The following is a 26420-nucleotide window of genomic DNA, read 5'->3' on the forward strand; positions in this document are numbered from 1 at the left end:
GTGATACACAAAAATTATGAAGTCAGAGTAAATATTTCAAAGTGTAATATATGCCTTCTTTGGTGGATGAAAGTTCACTAATCCACATGCTCACAACTCAGAAACGCATGTTTCTCGAATCCGTCATGCATGTATCATGTACGGAACCCGGAATGCCATGTTGATGGAATTCATGTAAATTATATATCTATTAGGTTGAATACACTCCAGAAGTATTCTTCTGTGAAAAATGAACGAATTCGAAACTTGTGTTAGGGAAAGCTTGTGAAAATGTGTACACGAGTCTATATGAAATTATTCCTTTTATAGAGGATGAAAAATCAGTAATCCACATGGTCACAACTCAGGAATGCATGTATGTCGAATCCGTCATGCATGTAACATGTACGGAACACGGAATATCATGTTGAAGGAATCTATTCAAATTACATATCTCTAGGGTAGAATTCGCTCCAAGAGGGTTTTTCTGGGATCAAAGTGTGATTCTTGAAAGTGGTGATAGGAGAAGCAACGAAGTCCAAGGAACTATTTCAAAGTGCATAAGTAACTTGTTTGGTGGATGAAACATCTGTCATGCGCATGTTCACAGCTCAGAAATGCATGTTTGAGGAATCCGTGATTCATGAAACTTGTTCGGAATACGGAAAGTCATGGTTATGTAAACAATGTAAATTACATGTGTATTGGTGAGAATTCGCTCACAGAGTGTTTTCTACTGCCAAATGTCCGATTTTAGAACCTGGTGATACAAAAAACTTATGAAGTCAGAGTAAATATTTCAAAGTGTAATATATGCCTTCTTTGGTGGATGAAAGTTCACTAATACACATGCTCACAACTCAGAAACGCATGTTTCTCGAATCCGTCATGCATGTATCATGTACGGAACCCGGAATGCCATGTTGATGGAATTCATGTAAGTTATATATCTATTAGGTTGAATACCCTCCAGAAGTATTCTTCTGTGAAAAATGAACGAATTCGAAACTTGTGTTAGGGAAAGCTTGTGAAAATGTGTACACGAGTCTATATGAAATTATTCCTTTTATAGAGGATGAAAAATCAGTAATCCACATGCTCACAACTCAGGAATGCATGTTTGTTGAATCCGTCATGCATGTAACATGTACGGAACACGGAATATCATGTTGAAGGAATCTATTCAAATTACATATCTCTAGGGTAGAATTCGCTCCAAGAGTGTTTTTCTGGGATCAAAGTTTGATTCTTGAAACTGGTGATAGGAGAAGCAACGAAGTCCAAGTAACTATTTCAAAGTGCATAAGTAACTTGTTTGGTGGTTGAAACATCTGTCATGCGCATGTTCACAGCTCAGAAATGCATGTTTGAGGAATCCGTGATGCATGAAACATGTTCGGAATACGGAATGCCATGGTTATGTAAACAATGTAAATTACATGTGTATTGGTGAGAATTCGCTCAAAGAGTGTTTTCCACTGCCAAATGTCCGATTTTAGAACCTGGTGATACAAAAAACTTATGAAGTCAGAGTAAATATTTCAAAGTGTAATATATGCCTTCTTTGGTGGATGAAAGTTCACTAATCCACATGCTCACAACTCAGAAACGCATGTTTCTCGAATCCGTCATGCATGTATCATGTACGGAACCCGGAATGCCATGTTGATGGAATTCATGTAAATTATATATCTATTAGGTTGAATACACTCCAGAAGTATTCTTCTGTGAAAAATGAACGAATTCGAAACTTGTGTTAGGGAAAGCTTGTGAAAATGTGTACACGAGTCTATATGAAATTATTCCTTTTATAGAGGATGAAAAATCAGTAATCCACATGGTCACAACTCAGGAATTCATGTATGTCGAATCCGTCATGCATGTAACATGTACGGAACACGGAATATCATGTTGAAGGAATCTATTCAAATTACATATCTCTAGGGTAGAATTCGCTCCAAGAGGGTTTTTCTGGGATCAAAGTGTGATTCTTGAAACTGGTGATAGGAGAAGCAACGAAGTCCAAGGAACTATTTCAAAGTGCATAAGTAACTGCTTGGTGGTTGAAACATCTGTCATGCGCATGTTCACAGCTCAGAAATGCATGTTTGAGGAATCCGTGATGCATGAAACATGTTCGGAATACGGAATGCCATGGTTATGTAAACAATGTAAATTACATGTGTATTGGTGAGAATTCGCTCAAAGAGTGTTTTCTACTGCCAAATGTGCGATTTTAGAACCTGGTGATACACAAAAATTATGAAGTCAGAGTAAATATTTCAAAGTGTAATATATGCCTTCTTTGGTGGATGAAAGTTCACTAATCCACATGCTCACAACTCAGAAACGCATGTTTCTCGAATCCGTCATGCATGTATCATGTACGGAACCCGGAATGCCATGTTGATGGAATTCATGTAAATTATATATCTATTAGGTTGAATACACTCCAGAAGTATTCTTCTGTGAAAAATGAACGAATTCGAAACTTGTGTTAGGGAAAGCTTGTGAAAATGTGTACACGAGTCTATATGAAATTATTCCTTTTATAGAGGATGAAAAATCAGTAATCCACATGGTCACAACTCAGGAATGCATGTATGTCGAATCCGTCATGCATGTAACATGTACGGAACACGGAATATCATGTTGAAGGAATCTATTCAAATTACATATCTCTAGGGTAGAATTCGCTCCAAGAGGGTTTTTCTGGGATCAAAGTGTGATTCTTGAAAGTGGTGATAGGAGAAGCAACGAAGTCCAAGGAACTATTTCAAAGTGCATAAGTAACTTGTTTGGTGGATGAAACATCTGTCATGCGCATGTTCACAGCTCAGAAATGCATGTTTGAGGAATCCGTGATTCATGAAACTTGTTCGGAATACGGAAAGTCATGGTTATGTAAACAATGTAAATTACATGTGTATTGGTGAGAATTCGCTCACAGAGTGTTTTCTACTGCCAAATGTCCGATTTTAGAACCTGGTGATACAAAAAACTTATGAAGTCAGAGTAAATATTTCAAAGTGTAATATATGCCTTCTTTGGTGGATGAAAGTTCACTAATACACATGCTCACAACTCAGAAACGCATGTTTCTCGAATCCGTCATGCATGTATCATGTACGGAACCCGGAATGCCATGTTGATGGAATTCATGTAAATTATATATCTATTAGGTTGAATACACTCCAGAAGTATTCTTCTGTGAAAAATGAACGAATTCGAAACTTGTGTTAGGGAAAGCTTGTGAAAATGTGTACACGAGTCTATATGAAATTATTCCTTTTATAGAGGATGAAAAATCAGTAATCCACATGGTCACAACTCAGGAATGCATGTATGTCGAATCCGTCATGCATGTAACATGTACGGAACACGGAATATCATGTTGAAGGAATCTATTCAAATTACATATCTCTAGGGTAGAATTCGCTCCAAGAGGGTTTTTCTGGGATCAAAGTGTGATTCTTGAAACTGGTGATAGGAGAAGCAACGATGTCCAAGGAACTATTTCAAAGTGCATAAGTAACTTGTTTGGTGGTTGAAACATCTGTCATGCGCATGTTCACAGCTCAGAAATGCATGTTTGAGGAATCCGTGATGCATGAAACATGTTCGGAATACGGAATGCCATGGTTATGTAAACAATGTAAATTACATGTGTATTGGTGAGAATTCGCTCAAAGAGTGTTTTCCACTGCCAAATGTCCGATTTTAGAACCTGGTGATACAAAAAACTTATGAAGTCAGAGTAAATATTTCAAAGTGTAATATATGCCTTCTTTGGTGGATGAAAGTTCACTAATCCACATGCTCACAACTCAGAAACGCATGTTTCTCGAATCCGTCATGCATGTATCATGTACGGAACCCGGAATGCCATGTTGATGGAATTCATGTAAATTATATATCTATTAGGTTGAATACACTCCAGAAGTATTCTTCTGTGAAAAATGAACGAATTCGAAACTTGTGTTAGGGAAAGCTTGTGAAAATGTGTACACGAGTCTATATGAAATTATTCCTTTTATAGAGGATGAAAAATCAGTAATCCACATGCTCACAACTCAGGAATTCATGTATGTCGTATCCGTCATGCATGTAACATGTACGGAACACGGAATATCATGTTGAAGGGATCTATTCAAATTACATATCTCTAGGGTAGAATTCGCTCCAAGAGGGTTTTTCTGGGATCAAAGTGTGATTCTTGAAACTGGTGATAGGAGAAGCAACGAAGTCCAAGGAACTATTTCAAAGTGCATAAGTAACTGCTTGGTGGTTGAAACATCTGTCATGCGCATGTTCACAGCTCAGAAATGCATGTTTGAGGAATCCGTGATGCATGAAACATGTTCGGAATACGGAATGCCATGGTTATGTAAACAATGTAAATTACATGTGTATTGGTGAGAATTCGCTCAAAGAGTGTTTTCTACTGCCAAATGTCCGATTTTAGAACCTGGTGATACACAAAAATTATGAAGTCAGAGTAAATATTTCAAAGTGTAATATATGCCTTCTTTGGTGGATGAAAGTTCACTAATCCACATGCTCACAACTCAGAAACGCATGTTTCTCGAATCCGTCATGCATGTATCATGTACGGAACCCGGAATGCCATGTTGATGGAATTCATGTAAATTATATATCTATTAGGTTGAATACACTCCAGAAGTATTCTTCTGTGAAAAATGAACGAATTCGAAACTTGTGTTAGGGAAAGCTTGTGAAAATGTGTACACGAGTCTATATGAAATTATTCCTTTTATAGAGGATGAAAAATCAGTAATCCACATGCTCACAACTCAGGAATGCATGTTTGTCGAATCCGTCATGCATGTAATATGTACGGAACACGGAATATCATGTTGAAGGAATCTATTCAAATTACATATCTCTAGGGTAGAATTCGCTCCAAGAGTGTTTTTCTGGGATCAAAGTGTGATTCTTGAAACTGGTGATAGGAGAAGCAACGAAGTCCAAGGAACTATTTCAAAGTGCATAAGTAACTGCTTGGTGGTTGAAACATCTGTCATGCGCATGTTCACAGCTCAGAAATGCATGTTTGAGGAATCCGTGATGCATGAAACATGTTCGGAATACGGAATGCCATGGTTATGTAAACAATGTAAATTACATGTGTATTGGTGAGAATTCGCTCAAAGAGTGTTTTCTACTGCCAAATGTGCGATTTTAGAACCTGGTGATACACAAAAATTATGAAGTCAGAGTAAATATTTCAAAGTGTAATATATGCCTTCTTTGGTGGATGAAAGTTCACTAATCCACATGCTCACAACTCAGAAACGCATGTTTCTCGAATCCGTCATGCATGTATCATGTACGGAACCCGGAATGCCATGTTGATGGAATTCATGTAAATTATATATCTATTAGGTTGAATACACTCCAGAAGTATTCTTCTGTGAAAAATGAACGAATTCGAAACTTGTGTTAGGGAAAGCTTGTGAAAATGTGTACACGAGTCTATATGAAATTATTCCTTTTATAGAGGATGAAAAATCAGTAATCCACATGGTCACAACTCAGGAATGCATGTATGTCGAATTCGTCATGCATGTAACATGTACGGAACACGGAATATCATGTTGAAGGAATCTATTCAAATTACATATCTCTAGGGTAGAATTCGCTCCAAGAGGGTTTTTCTGGGATCAAAGTGTGATTCTTGAAACTGGTGATAGGAGAAGCAACGAAGTCCAAGGAACTATTTCAAAGTGCATAAGTAACTTGTTTGGTGGTTGAAACATCTGTCATGCGCATGTTCACAGCTCAGAAATGCATGTTTGAGGAATCCGTGATGCATGAAACATGTTCGGAATACGGAATGCCATGGTTATGTAAACAATGTAAATTACATGTGTATTGGTGAGAATTCGCTCAAAGAGTGTTTTCTACTGCCAAATGTCCGATTTTAGAACCTGGTGATACAAAAAACTTATGAAGTCAGAGTAAATATTTCAAAGTGTAATATATGCCTTCTTTGGTGGATGAAAGTTCACTAATCCACATGCTCACAACTCAGAAACGCATGTTTCTCGAATCCGTCATGCATGTATCATGTACGGAACCCGGAATGCCATGTTGATGGAATTCATGTAAATTATATATCTATTAGGTTGAATACACTCCAGAAGTATTCTTCTGTGAAAAATGAACGAATTCGAAACTTGTGTTAGGGAAAGCTTGTGAAAATGTGTACACGAGTCTATATGAAATTATTCCTTTTATAGAGGATGAAAAATCAGTAATCCACATGGTCACAACTCAGGAATTCATGTATGTCGAATCCGTCATGCATGTAACATGTACGGAACACGGAATATCATGTTGAAGGAATCTATTCAAATTACATATCTCTAGGGTAGAATTCGCTCCAAGAGGGTTTTTCTGGGATCAAAGTGTGATTCTTGAAACTGGTGATAGGAGAAGCAACGAAGTCCAAGGAACTATTTCAAAGTGCATAAGTAACTGCTTGGTGGTTGAAACATCTGTCATGCGCATGTTCACAGCTCAGAAATGCATGTTTGAGGAATCCGTGATGCATGAAACATGTTCGGAATACGGAATGCCATGGTTATGTACACAATGTAAATTACATGTGTATTGGTGAGAATTCGCTCAAAGAGTGTTTTCTACTGCAAATGTCCGATTTTAGAACCTGGTGATACAAAAAACTTATGAAGTCAGAGTAAATATTTCAAAGTGTAATATATGCCTTCTTTGGTGGATGAAAGTTCACTAATCCACATGCTCACAACTCAGAAACGCATGTTTCTCGAATCCGTCATGCATGTATCATGTACGGAACCCGGAATGCCATGTTGATGGAATTCATGTAAATTATATATCTATTAGGTTGAATACACTCCAGAAGTATTCTTCTGTGAAAAATGAACGAATTCGAAACTTGTGTTAGGGAAAGCTTGTGAAAATGTGTACACGAGTCTATATGAAATTATTCCTTTTATAGAGGATGAAAAATCAGTAATCCACATGCTCACAACTCAGGAATGCATGTATGTCGAATCCGTCATGCATGTAACATGTACGGAACACGGAATATCATGTTGAAGGAATCTATTCAAGTTACATATCTCTAGGGTAGAATTCGCTCCAAGAGGGTTTTTCTGGGATCAAAGTGTGATTCTTGAAACTGGTGATAGGAGAAGCAACGAAGTCCAAGGAACTATTTCAAAGTGCATAAGTAACTTGTTTGGTGGATGAAACATCTGTCATGCGCATGTTCACAGCTCAGAAATGCATGTTTGAGGAATCCGTGATGCATGAAACTTGTTCGGAATACGGAATGTCATGGTTATGTAAACAATGTAAATTACATGTGTATTGGTGAGAATTCGCTCAAAGAGTGTTTTCTACTGCCAAATGTCCGATTTTAGAACCTGGTGATACAAAAAACTTATGAAGTCAGAGTAAATATTTCAAAGTGTAATATATGCCTTCTTTGGTGGATGAAAGTTCACTAATACACATGCTCACAACTCAGAAACGCATGTTTCTCGAATCCGTCATGCATGTATCATGTACGGAACCCGGAAAGCCATGTTGATGGAATTCATGTAAGTTATATATCTATTAGGTTGAATACCCTCCAGAAGTATTCTTCTGTGAAAAATGAACGAATTCGAAACTTGTGTTAGGGAAAGCTTGTGAAAATGTGTACACGAGTCTATATGAAATTATTCCTTTTATAGAGGATGAAAAATCAGTAATCCACATGCTCACAACTCAGGAATGCATGTTTGTCGAATCCGTCATGCATGTAACATGTACGGAACACGGAATATCATGTTGAAGGAATCTATTCAAATTACATATCTCTAGGGTAGAATTCGCTCCAAGAGTGTTTTTCTGGGATCAAAGTGTGATTCTTGAAACTGGTGATAGGAGAAGCAACGAAGTCCAAGGAACTATTTCAAAGTGCATAAGTAACTTGTTTGGTGGTTGAAACATCTGTCATGCGCATGTTCACAGCTCAGAAATGCATGTTTGAGGAATCCGTGATGCATGAAACATGTTCGGAATACGGAATGCCATGGTTATGTAAACAATGTAAATTACATGTGTATTGGTGAGAATTCGCTCAAAGAGTGTTTTCCACTGCCAAATGTCCGATTTTAGAACCTGGTGATACAAAAAACTTATGAAATCAGAGTAAATATTTCAAAGTGTAATATATGCCTTCTTTGGTGGATGAAAGTTCACTAATCCACATGCTCACAACTCAGAAACGCATGTTTCTCGAATCCGTCATGCATGTATCATGTACGGAACCCGGAATGCCATGTTGATGGAATTCATGTAAATTATATATCTATTAGGTTGAATACACTCCAGAAGTATTCTTCTGTGAAAAATGAACGAATTCGAAACTTGTGTTAGGGAAAGCTTGTGAAAATGTGTACACGAGTCTATATGAAATTATTCCTTTTATAGAGGATGAAAAATCAGTAATCCACATGCTCACAACTCAGGAATTCATGTATGTCGAATCCGTCATGCATGTAACATGTACGGAACACGGAATATCATGTTGAAGGAATCTATTCAAATTACATATCTCTAGGGTAGAATTCGCTCCAAGAGGGTTTTTCTGGGATCAAAGTGTGATTCTTGAAACTGGTGATAGGAGAAGCAACGAAGTCCAAGGAACTATTTCAAAGTGCATAAGTAACTGCTTGGTGGTTGAAACATCTGTCATGCGCATGTTCACAGCTCAGAAATGCATGTTTGAGGAATCCGTGATGCATGAAACATGTTCGGAATACGGAATGCCATGGTTATGTAAACAATGTAAATTACATGTGTATTGGTGAGAATTCGCTCAAAGAGTGTTTTCCACTGCCAAATGTCCGATTTTAGAACCTGGTGATACAAAAAACTTATGAAATCAGAGTAAATATTTCAAAGTGTAATATATGCCTTCTTTGGTGGATGAAAGTTCACTAATCCACATGCTCACAACTCAGAAACGCATGTTTCTCGAATCAGTCATGCATGTATCATGTACGGAACCCGGAATGCCATGTTGATGGAATTCATGTAAATTATATATCTATTAGGTTGAATACACTCCAGAAGTATTCTTCTGTGAAAAATGAACGAATTCGAAACTTGTGTTAGGGAAAGCTTGTGAAAATGTGTACACGAGTCTATATGAAATTATTCCTTTTATAGAGGATGAAAAATCAGTAATCCACATGCTCACAACTCAGGAATTCATGTATGTCGAATCCGTCATGCATGTAACATGTACGGAACACGGAATATCATGTTGAAGGAATCTATTCAAATTACATATCTCTAGGGTAGAATTCGCTCCAAGAGGGTTTTTCTGGGATCAAAGTGTGATTCTTGAAACTGGTGATAGGAGAAGCAACGAAGTCCAAGGAACTATTTCAAAGTGCATAAGTAACTGCTTGGTGGTTGAAACATCTGTCATGCGCATGTTCACAGCTCAGAAATGCATGTTTGAGGAATCCGTGATGCATGAAACATGTTCGGAATACGGAATGCCATGGTTATGTAAACAATGTAAATTACATGTGTATTGGTGAGAATTCGCTCAAAGAGTGTTTTCTACTGCCAAATGTGCGATTTTAGAACCTGGTGATACACAAAAATTATGAAGTCAGAGTAAATATTTCAAAGTGTAATATATGCCTTCTTTGGTGGATGAAAGTTCACTAATCCACATGCTCACAACTCAGAAACGCATGTTTCTTGAATCCGTCATGCATGTATCATGTACGGAACCCGGAATGCCATGTTGATGGAATTCATGTAAATTAAATATCTATTAGGTTGAATACACTCCAGAAGTATTCTTCTGTGAAAAATGAACGAATTCGAAACTTGTGTTAGGGAAAGCTTGTGAAAATGTGTACACGAGTCTATATGAAATTATTCCTTTTATAGAGGATGAAAAATCAGTAATCCACATGGTCACAACTCAGGAATGCATGTATGTCGAATCCGTCATGCATGTAACATGTACGGAACACGGAATATCATGTTGAAGGAATCTATTCAAATTACATATCTCTAGGGTAGAATTCGCTCCAAGAGGGTTTTCCTGTGATCAAAGTGTGATTCTTGAAACTGGTGATAGGAGAAGCAACGAAGTCCAAGGAACTATTTCAAAGTGCATAAGTAACTTGTTTGGTGGTTGAAACATCTGTCATGCGCATGTTCACAGCTCAGAAATGCATGTTTGAGGAATCCGTGATGCATGAAACATGTTCGGAATACGGAATGCCATGGTTATGTAAACAATGTAAATTACATGTGTATTGGTGAGAATTCGCTCAAAGAGTGTTTTCTACTGCCAAATGTGCGATTTTAGAACCTGGTGATACACAAAAAATATGAAGTCAGAGTAAATATTTCAAAGTGTAATATATGCCTTCTTTGGTGGATGAAAGTTCACTAATCCACATGCTCACAACTCAGAAACGCATGTTTCTTGAATCCGTCATGCATGTATCATGTACGGAACCCGGAATGCCATGTTGATGGAATTCATGTAAATTAAATATCTATTAGGTTGAATACACTCCAGAAGTATTCTTCTGTGAAAAATGAACGAATTCGAAACTTGTGTTAGGGAAAGCTTGTGAAAATGTGTACACGAGTCTATATGAAATTATTCCTTTTATAGAGGATGAAAAATCAGTAATCCACATGCTCACAACTCAGGAATGCATGTATGTCGAATCTGTCATGCATGTAACATGTACGGAACACGGAATATCATGTTGAAGGAATCTATTCAAATTACATATCTCTAGGGTAGAATTCGCTCCAAGAGGGTTTTCCTGTGATCAAAGTGTGATTCTTGATACTGGTGATAGGAGAAGCAACGAAGTCCAAGGAACTATTTCAAAGTGCATAAGTAACTTGTTTGGTGGTTGAAACATCTGTCATGCGCATGTTCACAGCTCAGAAATGCATGTTTGAGGAATCCGTGATGCATGAAACATGTTCGGAATACGGAATGCCATGGTTATGTAAACAATGTAAATTACATGTGTATTGGTGAGAATTCGCTCAAAGAGTGTTTTCTACTGCAAATGTCCGATTTTAGAACCTGGTGATACAAAAAACTTATGAAGTCAGAGTAAATATTTCAAAGTGTAATATATGCCTTCTTTGGTGGATGAAAGTTCACTAATCCACATGCTCACAACTCAGAAACGCATGTTTCTCGAATCCGTCATGCATGTATCATGTACGGAACCCGGAATGCCATGTTGATGGAATTCATGTAAATTATATATCTATTAGGTTGAATACACTCCAGAAGTATTCTTCTGTGAAAAATGAACGAATTCGAAACTTGTGTTAGGGAAAGCTTGTGAAAATGTGTACACGAGTCTATATGAAATTATTCCTTTTATAGAGGATGAAAAATCAGTAATCCACATGCTCACAACTCAGGAATGCATGTATGTCGAATCCGTCATGCATGTAACATGTACGGAACACGGAATATCATGTTGAAGGAATCTATTCAAGTTACATATCTCTAGGGTAGAATTCGCTCCAAGAGGGTTTTTCTGGGATCAAAGTGTGATTCTTGAAACTGGTGATAGGAGAAGCAACGAAGTCCAAGGAACTATTTCAAAGTGCATAATTAACTTGTTTGGTGGATGAAACATCTGTCATGCGCATGTTCACAGCTCAGAAATGCATGTTTGAGGAATCCGTGATGCATGAAACTAGTTCGGAATACGGAATGTCATGGTTATGTAAACAATGTAAATTACATGTGTATTGGTGAGAATTCGCTCAAAGAGTGTTTTCTACTGCCAAATGTCCGATTTTAGAACCTGGTGATACAAAAAACTTATGAAGTCAGAGTAAATATTTCAAAGTGTAATATATGCCTTCTTTGGTGGATGAAAGTTCACTAATCCACATGCTCACAACTCAGAAACGCATGTTTCTTGAATCCGTCATGCATGTATCATGTACGGAACCCGGAATGCCATGTTGATGGAATTCATGTAAATTAAATATCTATTAGGTTGAATACACTCCAGAAGTATTCTTCTGTGAAAAATGAACGAATTCGAAACTTGTGTTAGGGAAAGCTTGTGAAAATGCGTACACGAGTCTATATGAAATTATTCCTTTTATAGAGGATGAAAAATCAGTAATCCACATGCTCACAACTCAGGAATGCATGTATGTCGAATCTGTCATGCATGTAACATGTACGGAACACGGAATATCATGTTGAAGGAATCTATTCAAATTACATATCTCTAGGGTAGAATTCGCTCCAAGTGGGTTTTTCTGGGATCAAAGTGTGATTCTTGAAACTGGTGATAGGAGAAGCAACGAAGTCCAAGGAACTATTTCAAAGTGCATAAGTAACTTGTTTGGTGGATGAAACATCTGTCATGCGCATGTTCACAGCTCAGAAATGCATGTTTGAGGAATCCGTGATGCATGAAACTTGTTCGGAATACGGAATGTCATGGTTATGTAAACAATGTAAATTACATGTGTATTGGTGAGAATTCGCTCAAAGAGTGTTTTCTACTGCCAAATGTCCGATTTTAGAACCTGGTGATACAAAAAACTTATGAAGTCAGAGTAAATATTTCAAAGTGTAATATATGCCTTCTTTGGTGGATGAAAGTTCACTAATCCACATGCTCACAACTCAGAAACGCATGTTTCTCGAATCCGTCATGCATGTATCATGTACGGAACCCGGAATGCCATTTTGATGGAATTCATGTAAGTTATATATCTATTAGGTTGAATACCCTCCAGAAGTATTCTTCTGTGAAAAATGAACGAATTCGAAACTTGTGTTAGGGAAAGCTTGTGAAAATGTGTACACGAGTCTATATGAAATTATTCCTTTTATAGAGGATGAAAAATCAGTAATCCACATGCTCACAACTCAGGAATTCATGTATGTCGAATCCGTCATGCATGTAACATGTACGGAACACTTAATATCATGTTGAAGGAATCTATTCAAATTACATATCTCTAGGGTAGAATTCGCTCCAAGAGGGTTTTCCTGTGATCAAAGTGTGATTCTTGATACTGGTGATAGGAGAAGCAACGAAGTCCAAGGAACTATTTCAAAGTGCATAAGTAACTTGTTTGGTGGTTGAAACATCTGTCATGCGCATGTTCACAGCTCAGAAATGCATGTTTGAGGAATCCGTGATGCATGAAACATGTTCGGAATACGGAATGCCATGGTTATGTAAACAATGTAAATTACATGTGTATTGGTGAGAATTCGCTCAAAGAGTGTTTTCTACTGCCAAATGTGCGATTTTAGAACCTGGTGATACACAAAAAATATGAAGTCAGAGTAAATATTTCAAAGTGTAATATATGCCTTCTTTGGTGGATGAAAGTTCACTAATCCACATGCTCACAACTCAGAAACGCATGTTTCTTGAATCCGTCATGCATGTATCATGTACAGAACCCGGAATGCCATGTTGATGGAATTCATGTAAATTAAATATCTATTAGGTTGAATACACTCCAGAAGTATTCTTCTGTGAAAAATGAACGAATTCGAAACTTGTGTTAGGGAAAGCTTGTGAAAATGTGTACACGAGTCTATATGAAATTATTCCTTTTATAGAGGATGAAAAATCAGTAATCCACATGCTCACAACTCAGGAATGCATGTATGTCGAATCTGTCATGCATGTAACATGTACGGAACACGGAATATCATGTTGAAGGAATCTATTCAAATTACATATCTCTAGGGTAGAATTCGCTCCAAGTGGGTTTTTCTGGGATCAAAGTGTGATTCTTGAAACTGGTGATAGGAGAAGCAACGAAGTCCAAGGAACTATTTCAAAGTGCATAAGTAACTTGTTTGGTGGATGAAACATCTGTCATGCGCATGTTCACAGCTCAGAAATGCATGTTTGAGGAATCCGTGATGCATGAAACTTGTTCGGAATACGGAATGTCATGGTTATGTAAACAATGTAAATTACATGTGTATTGGTGAGAATTCACTCAAAGAGTGTTTTCTACTGCCAAATGTCCGATTTTAGAACCTGGTGATACAAAAAACTTATGAAGTCAGAGTAAATATTTCAAAGTGTAATATATGCCTTCTTTGGTGAATGAAAGTTCACTAATACACATGCTCACAACTCAGAAACGCATGTTTCTCGAATCCGTCATGCATGTATCATGTACGGAACCCGGAATGCCATTTTGATGGAATTCATGTAAGTTATATATCTATTAGGTTGAATACCCTCCAGAAGTATTCTTCTGTGAAAAATGAACGAATTCGAAACTTGTGTTAGGGAAAGATTGTGAAAATGTGTACACGAGTCTATATGAAATTATTCCTTTTATAGAGGATGAAAAATCAGTAATCCACATGCTCACAACTCAGGAATGCATGTTTGTCGAATCCGTCATGCATGTAACATGTACGGAACACGGAATATCATGTTGAAGGAATCTATTCAAATTACATATCTCTAGGGTAGAATTCGCTCCAAGAGGGTTTTTCTGGGATCAAAGTGTGATTCTTGAAACTGGTGATAGGAGAAGCAACGAAGTCCAAGGAACTATTTCAAAGTGCATAAGTAACTTGTTAGGTGGTTGAAACATCTGTCATGCGCATGTTCACAGCTCAGAAATGCATGTTTGAGGAATCCGTGATGCATGAAACATGTTCGGAATACGGAATGCCATGGTTATGTAAACAATGTAAATTACATGTGTATTGGTGAGAATTCGCTCAAAGAGTGTTTTCCACTGCCAAATGTCCGATTTTAGAACCTGGTGATACAAAAAACTTATGAAATCAGAGTAAATATTTCAAAGTGTAATATATGCCTTCTTTGGTGGATGAAAGTTCACTAATCCACATGCTCACAACTCAGAAACGCATGTTTCTCGAATCCGTCATGCATGTATCATGTACGGAACCCGGAATGCCATGTTGATGGAATTCATGTAAATTATATATCTATTAGGTTGAATACACTCCAGAAGTATTCTTCTGTGAAAAATGAACGAATTCGAAACTTGTGTTAGGGAAAGCTTGTGAAAATGTGTACACGAGTCTATATGAAATTATTCCTTTTATAGAGGATGAAAAATCAGTAATCCACATGCTCACAACTCAGGAATTCATGTATGTCGAATCCGTCATGCATGTAACATGTACGGAACACGGAATATCATGTTGAAGGAATCTATTCAAATTACATATCTCTAGGGTAGAATTCGCTCCAAGAGGGTTTTCCTGTGATCAAAGTGTGATTCTTGATACTGGTGATAGGAGAAGCAACGAAGTCCAAGGAACTATTTCAAAGTGCATAAGTAACTTGTTTGGTGGTTGAAACATCTGTCATGCGCATGTTCACAGCTCAGAAATGCATGTTTGAGGAATCCGTGATGCATGAAACATGTTCGGAATACGGAATGCCATGGTTATGTAAACAATGTAAATTACATGTGTATTGCTGAGAATTCGCTCAAAGAGTGTTTTCTACTGCAAATGTCCGATTTTAGAACCTGGTGATACAAAAAACTTATGAAGTCAGAGTAAATATTTCAAAGTGTAATATATGCCTTCTTTGGTGGATGAAAGTTCACTAATACACATGCTCACAACTCAGAAACGCATGTTTCTCGAATCCGTCATGCATGTATCATGTACGGAACCCGGAATGCCATGTTGATGGAATTCATGTAAGTTATATATCTATTAGGTTGAATACCCTCCAGAAGTATTCTTCTGTGAAAAATGAACGAATTCGAAACTTGTGTTAGGGAAAGCTTGTGAAAATGTGTACACGAGTCTATATGAAATTATTCCTTTTATAGAGGATGAAAAATCAGTAATCCACATGCTCACAACTCAGGAATGCATGTTTGTCGAATCCGTCATGCATGTAACATGTACGGAACACGGAATATCATGTTGAAGGAATCTATTCAAATTACATATCTCTAGGGTAGAATTCGCTCCAAGAGGGTTTTTCTGGGATCAAAGTGTGATTCTTGAAACTGGTGATAGGAGAAGCAACGAAGTCCAAGGAACTATTTCAAAGTGCATAAGTAACTTGTTTGGTGGTTGAAACATCTGTCATGCGCATGTTCACAGCTCAGAAATGCATGTTTGAGGAATCCGTGATGCATGAAACATGTTCGGAATACGGAATGCCATGGTTATGTAAACAATGTAAATTACATGTGTATTGGTGAGAATTCGCTCAAAGAGTGTTTTCCACTGCCAAATGTCCGATTTTAGAACCTGGTGATACAAAAAACTTATGAAATCAGAGTAAATATTTCAAAGTGTAATATATGCCTTCTTTGGTGGATGAAAGTTCACTAATCCACATGCTCACAACTCAGAAACGCATGTTTCTCGAATCCGTCATGCATGTATCATGTACGGAACCCGGAATGCCATGTTGATGGAATTCATGTAAATTATATATCTATTAGGTTGAATACACTCCAGAAGTATTCTTCTGTGAAAAATGAACGAATTCGAAACTTGTGTTAGGGAAAGCTTGTGAAAATGTGTACACGAGTCTATATGAAATTATTCCTTTTATAGAGGATGAAAAACCAGTAATCCACATGGTCACAACTCAGGAATTCATGTATGTCGAATCCGTCATGCATGTAACATGTACGGAACACGGAATATCTTGTTGAAGGAATCTATTCAAATTACATATCTCTAGGGTAGAATTCGCTCCAAGAGGGTTTTTCTGGGATCAAAGTGTGATTCTTGAAACTGGTGATAGGAGAAGCAACGAAGTCCAAGGAACTATTTCAAAGTGCATAAGTAACTGCTTGGTGGTTGAAACATCTGTCATGCGCATGTTCACAGCTCAGAAATGCATGTTTGAGGAATCCATGATGCATGAAACATGTTCGGAATACGGAATGCCATGGTTATGTAAACAATGTAAATTACATGTGTATTGGTGAGAATTCGCTCAAAGAGTGTTTTCTACTGCCAAATGTGCGATTTTAGAACCTGGTGATACACAAAAAATATGAAGTCAGAGTAAATATTTCAAAGTGTAATATATGCCTTCTTTGGTGGATGAAAGTTCACTAATCCACATGCTCACAACTCAGAAACGCATGTTTCTTGAATCCGTCATGCATGTATCATGTACGGAACCCGGAATGCCATGTTGATGGAATTCATGTAAATTAAATATCTATTAGGTTGAATACACTCCAGAAGTATTCTTCTGTGAAAAATGAACGAATTCGAAACTTGTGTTAGGGAAAGCTTGTGAAAATGTGTACACGAGTCTATATGAAATTATTCCTTTTATAGAGGATGAAAAATCAGTAATCCACATGCTCACAACTCAGGAATGCATGTATGTCGAATCTGTCATGCATGTAACATGTACGGAACACGGAATATCATGTTGAAGGAATCTATTCAAATTACATATCTCTAGGGTAGAATTCGCTCCAAGAGGGTTTTCCTGTGATCAAAGTGTGATTCTTGATACTGGTGATAGGAGAAGCAACGAAGTCCAAGGAACTATTTCAAAGTGCATAAGTAACTTGTTTGGTGGTTGAAACATCTGTCATGCGCATGTTCACAGCTCAGAAATGCATGTTTGAGGAATCCGTGATGCATGAAACATGTTCGGAATACGGAATGCCATGGTTATGTAAACAATGTAAATTACATGTGTATTGGTGAGAATTCGCTCAAAGAGTGTTTTCTACTGCAAATGTCCGATTTTAGAACCTGGTGATACAAAAAACTTATGAAGTCAGAGTAAATATTTCAAAGTGTAATATATGCCTTCTTTGGTGGATGAAAGTTCACTAATCCACATGCTCACAACTCAGAAACGCATGTTTCTCGAATCCGTCATGCATGTATCATGTACGGAACCCGGAATGCCATGTTGATGGAATTCATGTAAATTATATATCTATTAGGTTGAATACACTCCAGAAGTATTCTTCTGTGAAAAATGAACGAATTCGAAACTTGTCTTAGGGAAAGCTTGTGAAAATGTGTACACGAGTCTATATGAAATTATTCCTTTTATAGAGGATGAAAAATCAGTAATCCACATGCTCACAACTCAGGAATGCATGTATGTCGAATCCGTCATGCATGTAACATGTACGGAACACGGAATATCATGTTGAAGGAATCTATTCAAATTACATATCTCTAGGGTAGAATTCGCTCCAAGAGGGTTTTTCTGGGATCAAAGTGTGATTCTTGAAACTGGTGATAGGAGAAGCAACGAAGTCCAAGGAACTATTTCAAAGTGCATAAGTAACTTGTTTGGTGGATGAAACATCTGTCATGCGCATGTTCACAGCTCAGAAATGCATGTTTGAGGAATCCGTGATGCATGAAACTTGTTCGGAATACGGAATGTCATGGTTATGTAAACAATGTAAATTACATGTGTATTGGTGAGAATTCGCTCAAAGAGTGTTTTCCACTGCCAAATGTCCGATTTTAGAACCTGGTGATACAAAAAACTTATGAAATCAGAGTAAATATTTCAAAGTGTAATATATGCCTTCTTTGGTGGATGAAAGTTCACTAATCCACATGCTCACAACTCAGAAACGCATGTTTCTCGAATCCGTCATGCATGTATCATGTACGGAACCCGGAATGCCATGTTGATGGAATTCATGTAAATTATATATCTATTAGGTTGAATACACTCCAGAAGTATTCTTCTGTGAAAAATGAACGAATTCGAAACTTGTGTTAGGGAAAGCTTGTGAAAATGTGTACACGAGTCTATATGAAATTATTCCTTTTATAGAGGATGAAAAATCAGTAATCCACATGGTCACAACTCAGGAATGCATGTATGTCGAATCCGTCATGCATGTAACATGTACGGAACACGGAATATCATGTTGAAGGAATCTATTCAAATTACATATCTCTAGGGTAGAATTCGCCCCAAGAGGGTTTTTCTGGGATCAAAGTGTGATTCTTGAAACTGGTGATAGGAGAAGCAACGAAGTCCAAGGAACTATTTCAAAGTGCATAAGTAACTGCTTGGTGGTTGAAACATCTGTCATGCGCATGTTCACAGCTCAGAAATGCATGTTTGAGGAATCCGTGATGCATGAAACATGTTCGGAATACGGAATGCCATCTTTATGTAAACAATGTAAATTACATGTGTATTGGTGAGAATTCGCTCAAAGAGTGTTTTCTACTGCCAAATGTGCGATTTTAGAACCTGGTGATACACAAAAATTATGAAGTCAGAGTAAATATTTCAAAGTGTAATATATGCCTTCTTTGGTGGATGAAAGTTCACTAATTCACATGCTCACAACTCAGAAACGCATGTTTCTTGAATCCGTCATGCATGTATCATGTACGGAACCCGGAATGCCATGTTGATGGAATTCATGTAAATTAAATATCTATTAGGTTGAATACACTCCAGAAGTATTCTTCTGTGAAAAATGAACGAATTCGAAACTTGTGTTAGGGAAAGCTTGTGAAAATGTGTACACGAGTCTATATGAAATTATTCCTTTTATAGAGGATGAAAAATCAGTAATCCACATGCTCACAACTCAGGAATGCATGTATGTCGAATCTGTCATGCATGTAACATGTACGGAACACGGAATATCATGTTGAAGGAATCTATTCAAATTACATATCTCTAGGGTAGAATTCGCTCCAAGAGGGTTTTCCTGTGATCAAAGTGTGATTCTTGATACTGGTGATAGGAGAAGCAATGAAGTCCAAGGAACTATTTCAAAGTGCATAAGTAACTTGTTTGGTGGTTGAAACATCTGTCATGCGCATGTTCACAGCTCAGAAATGCATGTTTGAGGAATCCGTGATGCATGAAACATGTTCGGAATACGGAATGCCATGGTTATGTAAACAATGTAAATTACATGTGTATTGGTGAGAATTCGCTCAAAGAGTGTTTTCTACTGCCAAATGTGCGATTTTAGAACCTGGTGATACACAAAAAATATGAAGTCAGAGTAAATATTTCAAAGTGTAATATATGCCTTCTTTGGTGGATGAAAGTTCACTAATCCACATGCTCACAACTCAGAAATGCATGTTTCTTGAATCCGTCATGCATGTATCATGTACGGAACCCGGAATGCCATGTTGATGGAATTCATGTAAATTAAATATCTATTAGGTTGAATACACTCCAGAAATATTCTTCTGTGAAAAATGAACGAATTCGAAAATTGTGTTAGGGAAAGCTTGTGAAAATGTGTACACGAGTCTATATGAAATTATTCCTTTTATAGAGGATGAAAAATCAGTAATCCACATGCTCACAACTCAGGAATGCATGTATGTCGAATCTGTCATGCATGTAACATGTACGGAACACGGAATATCATGTTGAAGGAATCTATTCAAATTACATATCTCTAGGGTAGAATTCGCTCCAAGAGGGTTTTCCTGTGATCAAAGTGTGATTCTTGATACTGGTGATAGGAGAAGCAACGAAGTCCAAGGAACTATTTCAAAGTGCATAAGTAACTTGTTTGGTGGTTGAAACATCTGTCATGCGCATGTTCACAGCTCAGAAATGCATGTTTGAGGAATCCGCGATGCATGAAACATGTTCGGAATACGGGATGCCATGGTTATGTAAACAATGTAAATTACATGTGTATTGGTGAGAATTCGCTCAAAGAGTGTTTTCTACTGCAAATGTCCGATTTTAGAACCTGGTGATACAAAAAACTTATGAAGTCAGAGTAAATATTTCAAAGTGTAATATATGCCTTCTTTGGTGGATGAAAGTTCACTAATCCACATGCTCACAACTCAGAAACGCATGTTTCTCGAATCCGTCATGCATGTATCATGTACGGAACCCGGAAAGCCATGTTGATGGAATTCATGTAAATTATATATCTATTAGGTTGAATACACTCCAGAAGTATTCTTCTGTGAAAAATGAACGAATTCGAAACTTGTGTTAGGGAAAGCTTGTGAAAATGTGTACACGAGTCTATATGAAATTATTCCTTTTATAGAGGATGAAAAATCAGTAATCCACATGCTCACAACTCAGGAATGCATGTATGTCGAATCCGTCATGCATGTAACATGTACGGAACACGGAATATCATGTTGAAGGAATCTATTCAAATTACATATCTCTAGGGTAGAATTCGCTCCAAGAGGGTTTTTCTGGGATCAAAGTGTGATTCTTGAAACTGGTGATAGGAGAAGCAACGAAGTCCAAGGAACTATTTCAAAGTGCATAAGTAACTTGTTTGGTGGATGAAACATCTGTCATGCACATGTTCACAGCTCAGAAATGCATGTTTGAGGAATCTGTGATGCATGAAACTTGTTCGGAATACGGAATGTCATGGTTATGTAAACAATGTAAATTACATGTGTATTGGTGAGAATTCGCTCAAAGAGTGTTTTCTACTGCCAAATGTCCGATTTTAGAACCTGGTGATACAAAAAACTTATGAAGTCAGAGTAAATATTTCAAAGTGTAATATATGCCTTCTTTGGTGGATGAAAGTTCACTAATCCACATGCTCACAACTCAGAAACGCATGTTTCTCGAATCCGTCATGCATGTATCATGTACGGAACCCGGAATGCCATGTTGATGGAATTCATGTAAGTTATATATCTATTAGGTTGAATACCCTCCAGAAGTATTCTTCTGTGAAAAATGAACGAATTCGAAACTTGTGTTAGGGAAAGCTTGTGAAAATGTGTACACGAGTCTATATGAAATTATTCCTTTTATAGAGGATGAAAAATCAGTAATCCACATGCTCACAACTCAGGAATGCATGTTTGTCGAATCCGTCATGCATGTAACATGTACGGAACACGGAATATCATGTTGAAGGAATCTATTCAAATTACATATCTCTAGGGTAGAATTCGCTCCAAGAGTGTTTTTCTGGGATCAAAGTGTGATTCTTGAAACTGGTGATAGGAGAAGCAACGAAGTCCAAGGAACTATTTCAAAGTGCATAAGTAACTTGTTTGGTGGTTGAAACATCTGTCATGCGCATGTTCACAGCTCAGAAATGCATGTTTGAGGAATCCGTGATGCATGAAACATGTTAGGAATACGGAATGCCATGGTTATGTAAACAATGTAAATTACATGTGTATTGGTGAGAATTCGCTCAAAGAGTGTTTTCCACTGCCAAATGTCCGATTTTAGAACCTGGTGATACAAAAAACTTATGAAGTCAGAGTAAATATTTCAAAGTGTAATATATGCCTTCTTTAGTGGATGAAAGTTCACTAATCCACATGCTCACAACTCAGAAACGCATGTTTCTCGAATCCGTCATGCATGTATCATGTACGGAACCCGGAATGCCATGTTGATGGAATTCATGTAAATTATATATCTATTAGGTTGAATACACTCCAGAAGTATTCTTCTGTGAAAAATGAACGAATTCGAAACTTGTGTTAGGGAAAGCTTGTGAAAATGTGTACACGAGTCTATATGAAATTATTCCTTTTATAGAGGATGAAAAATCAGTAATCCATATGGTCACAACTCAGGAATTCATGTATGTCGAATCTGTCATGCATGTAACATGTACGGAACACGGAATATCATGTTGAAGGAATCTATTCAAATTACATATCTCTAGGGTAGAATTCGCTCCAAGAGGGTTTTTCTGGGATCAAAGTGTGATTCTTGAAACTGGTGATAGGAGAAGCAACGAAGTCCAAGGAACTATTTCAAAGTGCATAAGTAACTGCTTGGTGGTTGAAACATCTGTCATGCGCATGTTCACAGCTGAGAAATGCATGTTTGAGGAATCCGTGATGCATGAAACATGTTCGGAATACGGAATGCCATGGTTATGTAAACAATGTAAATTACATGTGTATTGGTGAGAATTCGCTCAAAGAGTGTTTTCTACTGCCAAATGTGCGATTTTAGAACCTGGTGATACACAAAAATTATGAAGTCAGAGTAAATATTTCAAAGTGTAATATATGCCTTCTTTGGTGGATGAAAGTTCACTAATCCACATGCTCACAACTCAGAAACGCATGTTTCTTGAATCCGTCATGCATGTATCATGTACAGAACCCGGAATGCCATGTTGATGGAATTCATGTAAATTAAATATCTATTAGGTTGAATACACTCCAGAAGTATTCTTCTGTGAAAAATGAACGAATTCGAAACTTGTGTTAGGGAAAGCTTGTGAAAATGTGTACACGAGTCTATATGAAATTATTCCTTTTATAGAGGATGAAAAATCAGTAATCCACATGCTCACAACTCAGGAATGCATGTATGTCGAATCTGTCATGCATGTAACATGTACGGAACACGGAATATCATGTTGAAGGAATCTATTCAAATTACATATCTCTAGGGTAGAATTCGCTCCAAGAGGGTTTTCCTGTGATCAAAGTGTGATTCTTGATACTGGTGATAGGAGAAGCAACGAAGTCCAAGGAACTATTTCAAAGTGCATAAGTAACTTGTTTGGTGGTTGAAACATCTGTCATGCGCATGTTCACAGCTCAGAAATTCATGTTTGAGGAATCCGTGATGCATGAAACATGTTCGGAATACGGAATGCCATGGTTATGTAAACAATGTAAATTACATGTGTATTGGTGAGAATTCGCTCAAAGAGTGTTTTCTACTGCAAATGTCCGATTTTAGAACCTGGTGATACAAAAAACTTATGAAGTCAGAGTAAATATTTCAAAGTGTAATATATGCCTTCTTTGGTGGATGAAAGTTCACTAATCCACATGCTCACAACTCAGAAACGCACGTTTCTCGAATCCGTCATGCATGTATCATGTACGGAACCCGGAATGCCATGTTGATGGAATTCATGTAAATTATATATCTATTAGGTTGAATACACTCCAGAAGTATTCTTCTGTGAAAAATGAACGAATTCGAAACTTGTGTTAGGGAAAGCTTGTGAAAATGTGTACACGAGTCTATATGAAATTATTCCTTTTATAGAGGATGAAAAATCAGTAATCCACATGCTCACAACTCAGGAATGCATGTATGTCGAATCCGTCATGCATGTAACATGTACGGAACACGGAATATCATGTTGAAGGAATCTATTCAAATTACATATCTCTAGGGTAGAATTCGCTCCAAGAGGGTTTTTCTGGGATCAAAGTGTGATTCTTGAAACTGGTGATAGGAGAAGCAACGAAGTCCAAGGAACTAATTCAAAGTGCATAAGTAACTTGTTTGGTGGTTGAAACATCTGTCATGCGCATGTTCACAGCTCAGAAATGCATGTTTGAGGAATCCGTGATGCATGAAACATGTTCGGAATACGGAATGCCATGGTTATGTAAACAATGTAAATTACATGTGTATTGGTGAGAATTCGCTCAAAGAGTGTTTTCTACTGCCAAATGTCCGATTTTAGAACCTGGTGATACAAAAAAATTATGAAGTCAGAGTAAATATTTCAAAGTGTAATATATGCCTTCTTTGGTGGATGAAAGTTCACTAATCCACATGCTCACAACTCAGAAACGCATGTTTCTCGAATCCGTCATGCATGTATCATGTACGGAACCCGGAATGCCATGTTGATGGAATTCATATAAGTTATATATCTATTAGGTTGAATACACTCCAGAAGTATTCTTCTGTGAAAAATGAACGAATTCGAAACTTGTGTTAGGGAAAGCTTGTGAAAATGTGTACACGAGTCTATATGAAATTATTCCTTTTATAGAGGATGAAAAATCAGTAATCCACATGGTCACAACTCAGGAATGCATGTTTGTCGAATCCGTCATGCATGTAACATGTACGGAACACGGAATATCATGTTGAAGGAATCTATTCAAATTACATATCTCTAGGCTAGAATTCGCTCCAAGAGGGTTTTTCTGGGATCAAAGTGTGATTCTTGAAACTGGTGATAGGAGAAGCAACGAAGTCCAAGGAACTATTTCAAAGTGCATAAGTAACTTGTTTGGTGGTTGAAACATCTGTCATGCGCATGTTCACAGCTCAGAAATGCATGTTTGAGGAATCCGTGATGCATGAAACATGTTCGGAATACGGAATGCCATGGTTATGTAAACAATGTAAATTACATGTGTATTGGTGAGAATTCGCACAAAGAGTGTTTTCCACTGCCAAATGTCCGATTTTAGAACTTGGTGATACAAAAAACTTATGAAGTCAGAGTAAATATCTCAAAGTGTAATATTTGCCTTCTTTGGTGGATGAAAGTTCACTAATCCACATGCTCACAACTCAGAAACGCATGTTTCTCGAATCCGTCATGCATGTATCATGTAAGGAACCCGGAATGCCATGTTGATGGAATTCATGTAAATTATATATCTATTAGGTTGAATACACTCCAGAAGTATTCTTCTGTGAAAAATGAACGAATTCGTAACTTGTGTTAGGGAAAGCTTGTGAAAATGTGTACACGAGTCTATATGAAATTATTCCTTTTGTAGAGGATGAAAAATCAGTAATCCACATGCTCACAACTCAGGAATGCATGTATGTCGAATCCGTCATGCATGTAACATGTACAGAACACGGAATATCATGTTGAAGGAATCTATTCAAATTACATATCTCTAGGGTAGAATTCGCTCCAAGAGGGTTTTTCTGGGATCAAAGTGTGATTCTTGAAACTGGTGATAGGAGAAGCAACGAAGTCCAAGGAACTATTTCAAAGTGCATAAGTAACTGCTTGGTGGTTGAAACATCTGTCATGCGCATGTTCACAGCTGAGAAATGCATGTTTGAGGAATCCGTGATGCATGAAACATGTTCGGAATACGGAATGCCATGGTTATGTAAACAATGTAAATTACATGTGTATTGGTGAGAATTCGCTCAAAGAGTGTTTTCTACTGCCAAATGTGCGATTTTAGAACCTGGTGATACACAAAAATTATGAAGTCAGAGTAAATATTTCAAAGTGTAATATATGCCTTCTTTGGTGGATGAAAGTTCACTAATCCACATGCTCACAACTCAGAAACGCATGTTTCTCGAATCCGTCATGCATGTATCATGTACGGAACCCGGAATGCCATGTTGATGGAATTCATATAAGTTATATATCTATTAGGTTGAATACACTCCAGAAGTATTCTTCTGTGAAAAATGAACGAATTCGAAACTTGTGTTAGGGAAAGCTTGTGAAAATGTGTACACGAGTCTATATGAAATTATTCCTTTTATAGAGGATGAAAAATCAGTAATCCACATGGTCACAACTCAGGAATGCATGTTTGTCGAATCCGTCATGCATGTAACATGTACGGAACACGGAATATCATGTTGAAGGAATCTATTCAAATTACATATCTCTAGGCTAGAATTCGCTCCAAGAGGGTTTTT

Source organism: Vicugna pacos, unplaced genomic scaffold (genome assembly GCF_048564905.1).
Source record: "Vicugna pacos unplaced genomic scaffold, VicPac4 scaffold_20, whole genome shotgun sequence".
NCBI classification, from domain to species: domain Eukaryota; kingdom Metazoa; phylum Chordata; class Mammalia; order Artiodactyla; family Camelidae; genus Vicugna; species Vicugna pacos.